The 8,122-nt window shown below is 60.5% G+C and overlaps 1 protein-coding gene across 5 annotated transcripts in view; it reads left to right on the top strand.

Moving 5' to 3' along the window:
* The first annotated feature begins 230 nt into the window (after positions 1-230).
* KIF1A (kinesin family member 1A) overlaps positions 231-8,122 on the top strand; it is a 115,375-nt gene continuing 107,483 nt past the window's right edge. For 3 of the 5 annotated variants that reach the window (XM_026449060.2, XM_026449059.2, XM_026449058.2), the window contains exon 1: positions 304-417. The gene's annotated coding sequence lies outside the window, so the exon portion shown is untranslated. Of the gene's footprint in view, positions 418-8,122 lie in introns of all 5 variants that reach the window. The other 2 variants (XM_026449061.2, XM_026449056.1) reach the window with 1 other exon arrangement.

The raw sequence follows: 8,122 nt of genomic DNA, 5'->3' as shown, positions 1-8,122 counted from the left end.
GGGACGGGGCGTCGCCGGGCCCCTCCCCCGCGAGGTCTCAGGGGCGCGCCGGGGGAGGGGACGCCGCGTCCGAGCCGGGTGTCCGTCCCCACCCTCCGCGGGGCCCGCCGCGGTGTCATTGGTGACGTCACAGCCCGGCCCCGGCCCCCTCCGTCCCCAGCCCAGTCCCCGCGGCGGCCGCGTCGCCCGTCCCTCTCCCCGCGCGACAAACCAGCTGGCGACTGGAGCTCGGACGCCGCGCGCAGCCAACCAGCGCCTCGGGAGGGGCGCTGGGCGGGCCGGGCCGGGGGCGCGCAGCCCGTCACGCGGCGGCGCCGTCACAGCTCAGAGCAGCCGGCGAGCGGCAGCAGCTCCGGGCTCCGGAGCCCGCGCCCATGCCAGTGCCCATGCGGGGCCGCCGCCAGTGACGCCGGAGAGGTAAGGCAGGCGCCCGCCCGGCCTCCCGCGCCCCTCGCCCCGCAGCCCGTGCCCGCAGCCCGCACCTGCACCCACTGCGCCCAGGACGGGGAGCTCCGGCCCTGCGCCCTTGTTGCGACCCGAAACGCGGGCACTGTGAGGCCCCTTCCCTTCCAGACCTTCCTCCATCTCCGCAGAGAACAATGGGGGAAATTCAGGGGTGTCCGCCCTTCAGGTGCCGCTGGAAAAGGTCCCTTTGCCGCGATCTCAGCTGCAGCGGGCGGGGGTCGCCCTCTGGAGGGCTCACCCGGCCGGCGGGATCGGGATACCCCCGCCTTTCCCCGGCTATTCCGCTCTCCTGGAGAGGAGCCACCTGCGGGGCTGCGGGAGGGGCTGCGCCCGGACGGCGGGGGAGGGGAGGGATGGAGAGCGGGGCTGAGGATGCGGATGCCGCACCTGGGAGGGCGCGCGGCTGCAGCGCTTCGGCCCGAGGGGAGAGCGCGCAGGGCTGCCGGGCGCGGGCAGCTGCTGGGGTCCCCGGGGTGGGGGAGGGCGGATGCTGGAGCCTGGAGCAAAACAGGCAGGCGGGGCGGGGTCTGCGGCGCTGGGGCCTGGCCACCCGCTTCCTTGCACCGCCGGGCTGCCCATCACCCCCTCCCACGCCAGAGACCCCAGCTCCCTTCCAGAAAGACCCAGCACTTGGGAGGGGCTGCCGGCGAGCACTGCCTGCGTCTCAGCCGCCAGCGCCCCTGTAACAGGTGTGGCCCGGCGGCGAGGGAGGGGCTGCGGGGCCGCCGGGTCTAGGATGGTGGCGCGTCCCCGGCGCCCGGGCTCGGATGACACGAAGGAACAGTGGCCGCGAAGACCTTCGCACTCCCGCTTTAAGCTGCCCCTCACACCGACTCCCCGCAAACCAGCGGCCCAGCCCTCTCTCTGGGGAAGAGCCGGGCAGCATCCCCGCCGGGAGGGAGGGTCGCAGGAGCGGGGCGCTGGGCGCGAGTAGGTGGGGTTGGGGGGGCACTGCCGGCCGCAGGGGCGGGAGGGGGCGGGGAAGGAGGGAATGCCAAGTCATGGGGCCTGCTGGGCGCGAGCGCGACGTCGCCCGGCGCGGACCCGATGCGCGCCCACGTCCCCGGGAATAGGGACTTTCCCCCAGAGACTGGAGGACCCCCCTCCCCAAGCAGCGGCCCTTTCCAAGGGGTGCCTGCATTGCCGGGATTAAAGGCCTGCCAGGGCAAGCGGATTGGATCTTGCGGCTGCGGAGAGGAGGCGGTTCGGAGAGGCCCCTGCCGCGCAGGGCTGGTACTGGCCTCACCCTGGGGACGCACAGCGCGACACCGCGCTCGGCTCTGCGGGACACCCTGTCGCACTCAGGCTGGCGGGGCCTTTGCCAGGGAAGCCATGCCAGCACCCTTGTGGTCTGAGAAGGCAGCAGAGGGTTTGAAGGGAAGCTCTGGGGTCCACGTGGGGGTTGGGGCTGCACCTGCGGCGGCCATTTTGCAGGTGTGGTTGGCCACCAGCCTTAGCCAGGCTGTGGAGTGGGGCGGTCAGGAGTGGGGCAGGTGTGGAGCTTGCAGTGCAGGGTGTGAGATGGGCCAGGGCCAGGGCTCTGGTCTGCCCTTGCATTGAACACACACCGTCTATTTAGAGGGGTTCCTTGTTTGGTTGATGGGGTAGTTGGAGTCAAGACCCAGGAACCCTCTGGACCAGAGGGATGCTGTAAGGCAGCTGGCTGAGGGGCCCAGCATGGGGTCGGGGGAGGGCAGCCTTTACCTGGGGTGAAGTCTTGGGAGGGCGCTGGGTCCAAGGCAGGGCCCAGATGAACAGCTTCACTCCGGCTGCAGATGGATCTGCAGGTGTCCTCCCCGGGCAGGTCCACAGGGCGGACAGAGGCTGGAATCAAGTGTCAAGGCAGGGTTTCCAGCCCAGACCCAGGGAGGTCCCTGTGGTGAGGGCCTGCAAGATGTCTGCTGTGTGCCAGCCTTGCTCCCAGCCAGGTGCTGTCCCCCTGGATGCCTCCTTTCTCCCTTCCCCACTGGAATGTCCCACAGACTGCCCTGTCTGGGCTCCAGCTGGCCAATCACAAACAGGTGGAGTCTGGAGTTCTGCCCAAAGCCCAGGGCTGATGCTTGGCTGGACTGGGATTTAAACTGCGGCCACTGCCCGGCTGCCCAGCCTGTGCCCCGCAGTCCTCACTGATGTCATGACTGCTGACCTTGGGCCCACCATGTCCTTTGGGAGTATGGTAGGGCAGTCCTCCCGTGGGATTTGTGGAGGGTGGAGGGGGAGACGTGGGCTATGTAGCCTCAGGAGGAGGCGCTGGAGGAGACTGAGGGCATCTCTTCAGGTCACTCAGCCGGGTCAGCCAAAGCCGGTGAGCTGGGTTAATGGGGGCAGGAGGGGAGACGTTCCAACAGAGCCCTGGTCCTCCTGGATTGGGGTCTATGGAGGGGCTACCAGCGTTAGGCTATTATGATGGATTGAGCCCTGCACATGCCCAGCTGGCCAATCCTGTCAGGCCTGAGACCATCCGTGCACCTCTGTCAGTGAGCTGGGAGGGGCCAGAGCTGCCACCACGGGTGGAGAGTGGTGGGGCCTGGGTCCCTGGGTGGCTGTGATCGGTAGGATGAGCGTGTGGTCATCTGCCTGCAGAGTCCAGGGACCTCTCTAGGACATTGCCACTTTCAGTGTTCTTAGGCCCAAAAGATGTGGCTCACCACCCCCAACATGGGTGGCCAAAGGGGCTCAAGGTGTCACCTCCCACTGCCCATCACACACTCCACGCCCAGGAGCATCTCTGAGAACCCTGAGGGGCTGGGCTACACCCTGCCCCAAACCTGTCCATGGGTGGCCAGGGTACCCAGGGACACAGCCAGGCAGTGTGGGGCCTGTGTCCTTGCTGGATTCTGCCCCTTAGGTGGTGGCCTCCGGCCACAGGCCCATCCCTGCCACAGGAGGGTTTGGGATCCCAGAGCTTTGCATCCCAGTCCTTTGGCATGGCACCTGAGCAGAGACAGGGGCACAGTGGCCCCACCTGACGAAGCCAGCTTGCTCTTTAGCTCCTGAGCCCCACTGGGATCCCCACCCTCAGCCTGGCTGGCCTCTCGCCACCCCAGTGCTCCCACCCCCAGGGCCTCGAGAACCCAGGGAACAGCCGGCTGGGCTTGGCCCATGTGCTGCAGTTGGTAGTGCTGTGGGGCAGAGGGCACAGTCAAGGTCAGCAGTCAGTGGAGGCTGAGCCTCCTGACCTCTCCTGCTCCTCCCCAGCCCTTCCTGCTAGCTTCGGCCTCCTACAGGCCTAGCAAAGTGTAGAGATTGATCCGGATGTGTGGATGTGGGACTTGGATGTGGGACTCAGAGGCTGGGGTTGCTGGAATCTGAGTAGGAGGGGCTGCTGCCTCTCTAAAGCCTCCTCACCCTGGATTTAATCTCCTAATCCCAGGCCTTGTGGTCTGGGCAGGCCCAGCACTGGCTGCCACAGAGCCTGGGGATTCAGATGGCCTTTGGGGGTCCCTCCTGCTTGCCATCCCTGCCAGATTTCAGGATGCCCTGGAGTCTAGGGAGGGCAGGCCAGTGCCCAGCTATCCAGGCATCCTGGCGCTTATTCCTCACCCTTCCTCACAGTGCCCTGGAGGGGGCCAGAGCAGTCGCTTGGCCACACACACTCATAGTCACATGCATCCACTCGAACGCACACTGATACACATGCACATACACGTACACATACATTGCACACACAGACACACACATGCACACACACACATACATTCACACACAGCGACACTCATACGTACACACATGTTCATGCACACATGCACACTCACACATGCATTCACACACAAACACACACAGACATACACACATGCTCATGCATGGCTGTATACACACATACATGCATGCAGATCGACACACACACACACACACAGAGTCTCTGCATCCCTCGTCCCTGTCTTTGTTCTTGCCTGGGTTTCTTCTCTTGAATACTTTCTATTCAACCTCCACATTAGGTTTTAGGCCCCTCTCAAATGCTGCCTCTGCCGTGATGCCTGCTGTCACCCCTACCCCTCAGATTGGCACCCCCTCCACAACCATAGGTTTCCAGGGGTGGGGAAGAAGACAGGGAACACTGATTGGGCGTAGCCTCCACTGTGCACCTCATGTGCTTCCCTTTATCCCATGCCACTCCACACCGGAACAATGAGAACAGCACCACTTGGCTCCGACCCCACTGAGCCAGGTGGTGCTGTTTCCATTTTCCAGGTGTGGAGACTGAGGCTCCTGAGAAGCCCATGTGGCTTGTAAAGAGAGGACCTGGGACTCCGAGGACGGTAGCTCCTTTAGTGCTTTCTGCCTGTTCCCTACTTCTCCCTCCACCCCCATTGTCCCTGACTTCTCCCACCCCCATGGAGGCCAGCGCGGTGCCTCACACAGAGTGAGGACTCAGTGCTCTTCCATGGCTGAGCTGGTTGTTTTAGCCCAGGTATTGCATTTCTTGGTGGAGTCCAGGGTGAGCTTTGGCCACCTTCTCAGGGGTTGGGGTGTCCTTGGGTCTCAGGGTCTCCTGTTCGGGGCCTACGGATTCCTGAGCGAGCCTGGCTGAATGACAGGCATCCCCTATCCTCTGGGCCTCCCATGGGGCTCCTGAAATGCAGCTCTGGGGACAGGCATGGCCCTCGACTGCTCCTGCAGGGCCCCTTCCCTGAGGCTAGTAGTGCCAGGAGTACCCTCAAGGGGTTCCTGCCCCCACCTCAGCCCTGCCAGGAACCCTCAGATGGGCCTCAGTTTCCTTCTCCATCTGTCATCAGCTCAAGCCAGGACGGCGCAGGACAGGGCTGGGCTGGGCTGTCAGTGCTCGAGGTCCTGGATCGGTGTGACTCCTGAGGGGCTGCTGTGGGGCTGGGGCGGGGCTGTACTCAGTTGCTTGGTGTCTTCTGGTCCCCACTCTCCTCCTGCTTCTGGGGCTGGGGCCCCACCATGGCTGCAGGTCCTTGGGGCCTGGGAGGGCTGCAGCTCTAGGACAAGCAGTGGCTGCAGTGGGCCAGGAGCAGACCAGAGGAGCACGCTTATGGCCCCACACCTTTTGCATCAGCTCTGTACTTAGGCAAGATGTTCTTGGTTAGTGTTTTATTTTCTCCAGCTCTTGGTTATCTTTATTTTATTTTATTTTATTTTATTTTATTTAATTTTATTTTATTTCATTTTAGAGACAGGGTCTCACTCTGTCACCCAGGTTGGAGTGCAGTGGTGCAGTCACAACTCCCTGCAGCCTCAACCTCCTTGGGTTCAAGTGATCCTCCTATCAGCCTCCTGAGTAGCTGGGACTATGGGCATGTATCACCATGCCTGGTTAATTTTTTGTAGAGATGGAGTTTTGCCATATTGCCCGGGCAAGTGCTGAACTCCTAGGCTTAAGCAATCCTCCTGCTTTGACTCCACAAAGTCCCGGGATTGTAGGCATGAGTCCTGCCTTGACTCCACAAAGTGCTGGGATTGTAGGCATGAGCCACTGCGCCCAGCCTTTTTATTTTCTTGAATGGGTTTTTTCCCCTTTATGGCACCTCCACAAGTGGCCTCTGGCAGCTGCTTGCCATGTCCCCTGGATTGGAGTCTCTGTTTCTTGGACCCTAGAGCTGCTTGTTTCTTGGTTTCCTGTCTTATTTTGCTGGAACACATCCTTGTGTGACTTCCTTGAAAGGGTGCATGAGTCTTTGGTGTGTGAGTGTGTTTTTGCTGTGTCCTTGCTCTGGGTGGTAGTGTCTGGGGTGCTTCTGTTCCTAAGTAGTTTTCCTGGGAACTCTGAGGACAGGGTCACTGTGGCTTTCTGCATCAGGTCACTTATGAGCAGACTTTGTTGGCAACTCATCTTTTCTCCCTGGAAGCTTTTAGGATCCTGTCTTTTCCTTGGTGTTCTAACTCCATGTGGATGGTGTAAGGGTGGGGTTCACATTTATTGGCACTTGGTGGGCCCTTCACACTGAAGTCAGGGTCTCTTATTCTGTTTGTTTGTAATTTCCTCCCTTTCATTTTTTTCTTTTACCCTGAATTCATGGGTTGGTCTGTTTGGTTGCTTTTCTCTTGTATATTCTGTCTCCTTGTTTACATTCTAAAGTCCTTTGACTGCCTTTTCTAGAGGTTTTTTTTTGAATCTTGAACTTCAGCTCTTACATTTTTCATCTCTAAAATCTTCACTTTTCTAACTCTTCTGCCTCATAGCTTTCTGCCCTTGTTTTGAAAATGAGCATCTTCTTGAATCTCCCAGGTGTGTGGACAGAGGTTGTGCTCGGTTGTTTCGTGTCTGTTCCATGCTTTGCCTGTCCTTCCCACAGGGCCTGTTTTCTGCTGGCAGCTCTGGTCCTTCCCTTTCACACGCTGTTCTCACGCCCAGGGAAGGCCTTAGGTGGCCCAACACGCATTAGGGAGGCTATTGGTGGGAGCGGCAGGGCTGCTGCTGTTCACCCTGGAGTGGTTCTGACCAGAGCTGGGGCGAGGTGTCCATAGCAGGCCCTGGCTTAGGTGAAGGGGTGGGGCTGGCTGCCAAGCTGCCCCTGCATATCAGAATGAGGGGCACCGCCTTCTTCATCTCACTGAAGGCTTCACTCCTGCTATGGAGAAAGCCATTCAGCTGCTCACCTGGGGGCACTGGCAGTGACCACTCTCGGAGGGTGGGTGGCGGGACTAGGGGTACAGGCTTCCATGTTACCCTCACTTCTCACCTCTGCCTTCCACCAGGTGCTTGAGTTCCTGAGCCTGAGCCCCCTGCCCCTCCCCTGCCCTCTGCAAGTGGCACTTGGGGCTGAGGTCCCAGAAGATGCCTCTCCGATGCCCTTTGTCGTTGTGAGCTCTCTGGTGGGCTCTGGCCCTATCTCATGGGGTCTCAGAGTGACCAGTGTGCCTGGCAGTCATCGGACCTGGGGCTCCTTACTCTCCAGGAGTGGACAGGACACTCCTCTATGACCATTGGTTGTAATTCTAAGAAAGACTCGCTGTGGTTTTTTTCTCAAACTCTTCAAGAAGGATCAGTGTTTCAGGAAGTGGCCCATGCCGATGCTTTGTTCTGGGCTGGCCCTGCTGGGTGTGCACTTGGCGGGCCACTGGTCTAACTGGGAGCAGGTGGATCCCTGACGTGAAGGAGGATCCCCAAGGTGAAGGTTGATCCTTGAGGTGAAGGTGGATCTTGAGGTGAAGGTGGATCCAGAGGTGAAGATGGATCCCCAGGTGAAGGTGGATCCCTGAGGTGAAGGTGAATCCTGAGGTGAAGGCTGATCCTAGAGGTGAAGCTGGATCCCTGAGATGAAGGTAGATCCCCAGGTGAAGGTGGATCCTGAAGTGAAGGTGGATCCCTGAGGTGAAGGTGAATCCTGAGGTGCAGGCTGATCCCAGAGGTGAAGGTGGATCCCGAGGTGAAGGTGGATCCTGAGGTGAAGGCAGAGGTGAAGGTGGATCCCCAGGTGAAGGTGGATCTCGAGGTGAAGGTGGATCCTGAGGTGAAGGCTGATCCCAGAGGTGAAGGTGTATCCCTGAGATGAAGGTGGATCCCCAGGTGAAGGTGGATCCTGAGGTGAAGGCGGATCCCGAGGTGAAAGGCAGATCCCTGAGATGAAGGTGGATCCCCAAGGTGAAGGCAGATCTCTGAGGTGAAGGTGGATCCCGAGGTGAAGGTGGATCCCGAGGTGAAGGCAGATCCCTGAGGTGAAGACGGATCCTGAGGTGAAGGCAGATCCCTGAG

The sequence above is a fragment of the Piliocolobus tephrosceles genome, chromosome 11 (assembly GCF_002776525.5).
Source record: "Piliocolobus tephrosceles isolate RC106 chromosome 11, ASM277652v3, whole genome shotgun sequence".
Lineage (NCBI taxonomy): Eukaryota > Metazoa > Chordata > Mammalia > Primates > Cercopithecidae > Piliocolobus > Piliocolobus tephrosceles.
The sequence above is the reverse complement of the archived record's forward strand: the minus strand, read 5'-3'. Positions and strand labels throughout refer to the sequence as shown.